At 43.6% G+C, this 3,282-nt stretch overlaps 1 long non-coding RNA gene across 1 annotated transcript in view; it reads left to right on the top strand.

Moving 5' to 3' along the window:
* The first annotated feature begins 1,021 nt into the window (after window positions 1–1,021).
* LOC107301388 overlaps window positions 1,022–3,282 on the top strand; it is a 10,088-nt gene continuing 7,827 nt past the window's right edge. Inside the window, exons 1-2 of the long non-coding RNA XR_001549290.1 lie at window positions 1,022–1,094; window positions 2,261–2,338. This is a non-coding gene — a long non-coding RNA (uncharacterized LOC107301388). The remainder of the gene's footprint in view (window positions 1,095–2,260; window positions 2,339–3,282) is intronic.

The raw sequence follows: 3,282 nt of genomic DNA, 5'->3' as shown, positions 1-3,282 counted from the left end.
AGAAAGTCAAATTTTCTTTAAGGTTTTCCAAGGAATGCCTACAAGTAAAGCGAGAAACAATATTTGGAGCAATGAACTGATATTTAAAGTCTGCAGATAAATGATCCTGAATTTAGAAGAAACCAAAGAATTGTACATTTGTTCATTTCACTAACACAATTCAGAGGACTGGATACATTTTTTTTCTAGTGGATCACATGGTAGGTAGGTTGGCAGGCTGTCTGGGGACGGGACATTTACGCCATAAATTACAGCACGCTACACAGGAAGTTCTTTGTATGCCATCTTTAATTCCGGAATGAAAAGGGAATCAATAAAATATACCTTGCGCTTCTTTTATTACAGATTCCAATCGCCCCCTCTTTCTTAGCCCCCATTTTCGAGGCCCTGCTGCATATTTTTCTCTCTGTGACCTAATGGAGACTTCTGTGCAAGAAAATTTACAGAACTACATGGCATTTAGCATTTAGCAGATATAGGTTGTCCTCCTTCACGAATGGTATGCTGGGTGCTCTTGGATGCAGCCCTGGCCAGCAGGAGTGAAGTTGGCTCCCCTGGAGCATCTGGGCTGATGTTGCTGCTATGTCCTAAAACCTTGGGAGCCACATTAAATGTCATAAAGATTTCAGGTATAGAGAGCTTTTGATCTCCCCTAGAGTCACCCCTAGGAAAGCTGGTTGTATAATTGTGTAAAACCGTCACAAACATTTGGAGCTCAGCAGATAGCTAATCTTCTAATCTAACTAGCATCATATTTCACTAGGCTCTGTTGCAAAGGTCAGTTGCTAGAAGTCAGAAACGACTTGATAGCTTTTAAACGGGGGAAATCGTGCAAACGCCTTAGGCAGAGACGAGACAAGCTTGTTTTTTCGCCTCCTATCCACGGTCAAACAGGCAACATCTGTGCTTAGCAAGCGGACAATACAGAAGGCGGCATCTGTGGTTGAATTTAAAGGAGTTAAAACCATCGAGTACTATATTGCTAGAAAGGAGGGGAAGCGCCCAGGAACTTCCTCTTCTTGATCACTAACCGGAGGAAGATGGTGTGTAGGGAGGATTTTGTGCTCTTCCCAGATTGAAGCAGCAGCTGGAAGGTGAGTGGAGGGCAGGTCGGAGGAGAAGCCGGGGCTGTTTGGTTTCCTCCAGGGCGTCCAAGCAGAGAAGCAACTGGGCTGAAGCATCTCAGCTGCTGCTGCTGCATTTTCCTTCCCTCCCCAACTTTTAAGTCCACTGATGCTGCAGGCTGTTAAACTGGGGGCTGCGATTTTCTGCTCGTGGGAAGATTTCAAAAGTCTCCTTCAAGGGAAGGTTGATTCTTTGGGAATGGTCTTCCCTCCAGACGTTGGGAGTGCTGCATCCCTGGAGGTTTTTAAGAGGAGACCGGACAGCCATTTTCAGGAATAGTAATAGGGTCTCCTGCCTCCAAGGTCCCTTCCAACTCTAATTTTCTATTATTATATTTGATTAGCGATTAATAAACATCGTGTTGTCTGGGCCAATTTGTTTGCTTAATAATACAAGTTACATTCTTAATAATACAAGTTACATTCTTTGATTACATTTCCAACATTTACTGGACATATTTTTAAGCATTTTTGCTAATCTAGCAGGTGGCAAGTGCCATCTATAGAACATTTTATATCAGTTTTCTTTATAAGAAATTGCCACGGTCACTTTACAATTTCTTTCCCAAACATTTTGCCATTTCTCTAATTTTATATTATATCCAAAGTTTTCTGCCTACTGTAGCATTGTTTCTTTCACTTGTTCATCCTCCATTTTTGGATTTAATAGAAAGTTATATAGTTTCTTAATCAGTTTTTTATCAGAGGTCAACAATATCTGATCAAACATTGTCTGTTTTTTATAAAAAAACATATATTTTCGCATATTTATCATAGCTCGATTACATTTGCAACTGAGGCCACCATGATTATTCAGTTTGCTTAGATGTAATGTTTTTAGCTATAATTTTTGTAATTCAGTATCCTGGTCTAAAAGCTCTTGTTTAGTTTTTTATTTCCCTTCGGTATCATGTTCTTCTAGATATAACAGTCTTTTATATCTGAGAGAGATCCATTCTTTTAGCCATATTAAGACCCATGCTTGATAATATAAGACCCAATCTGGTAATCCATATCCTCCATTTTCTTTGGATTCTTGTAGCATTTTCAGTTTAATTCTGGCTTTCCTCCTTGGCAAATAAATTTCAAAATCAAAGTATTGAAATCATCAAAGAAATTCTTCTCTATTTTTATAGGTGCTGTTTGGAACAAGAAGAGCAGTTTTGATAAACTCTTCATTTTCACAGTAGCTATTCTTCCTAATACTGAGAGTTGTAAGTTTTTCCATTTTTATAGATCTAATTTTATTTGATTAAGTAATGTTCTGTAGTTATCTTTTATCATTGATAATGGTGAGGTGGGGGTTGGTGGGGGGAGGGGCTGTTTAGTCTGCTCTTGCCCTCCCCCGCCATTGCCCATTCCACCATCCCCACCCATACCATCATTCCCACCATTCATACTACCCCACCCCACTGTCAGGACGAACGACAAGGACATCTACTGCTGCCACTCCTTGCCCCGCCTTCCATTTGTCTCAGCCCCCTGAACTAAACCAACATCCAGGAGGACTGTTTTCCCCCCTGTCTTGGCTTTTCTGCTGTGGGACTCTGGACTCTGGACTCTGTGAACGGACTGGGATGTACCTCAGGTCAGAGCTGCTGGCCCTGTGCGATTCCCCCCTCGCGCAGGTATGGCCTAGTTTAATCTTAGGAGCCTGCCTCGATGACGGGGTATGGAGCCCCGAGAGGTGGTATGCAGCCAAAAAAAGAGACCTAAAGAAGTTGAAATTGAGGGTATTTTTAAAGGGGTGTTTTAAAATTTTTTTAAGGGGTTTGGGGTTTTTAGGGGGTTCAGGGTTGGCCCGAGGGGACTTGGGGGAGCCCTCTCTGAGGCCGGGGCCAGTCCAGTCTGGGGGGCGCGGAATGGTGAGGGAGGAGACTGGGGGATTAATAGAGGGTGGTGTGATTAGTACGGTCAGTGGGAGGGGCAGGTATGGCGGGAGCAGAGGACCATATCGGATTTTGGGAGCACGCACACGCTGCTTACAAGCTTGTGGATGCTCCGATCCTCAGGGCTCTACTCGACTCCCTGGGACCTCAGATCCTCGGGCCCGGGACCATCGGCTGATGTTGTGCAACGCCAGGTCCGTAGTAAATAAGGCCCCCCTCATTCAAGAGCTGATCCAAGAGGGGGGAGCGGACCTGGCAGGTATCACCGA

The sequence above is a fragment of the Protobothrops mucrosquamatus genome, unplaced genomic scaffold, assembly GCF_001527695.2.
Source record: "Protobothrops mucrosquamatus isolate PMUCROS unplaced genomic scaffold, P.Mucros_1.0 scaffold12180, whole genome shotgun sequence".
In the NCBI taxonomy this organism is placed as follows: Eukaryota; Metazoa; Chordata; class Lepidosauria; order Squamata; family Viperidae; genus Protobothrops; species Protobothrops mucrosquamatus.
This window is presented reverse-complemented; position numbering and strand designations above follow the sequence as displayed.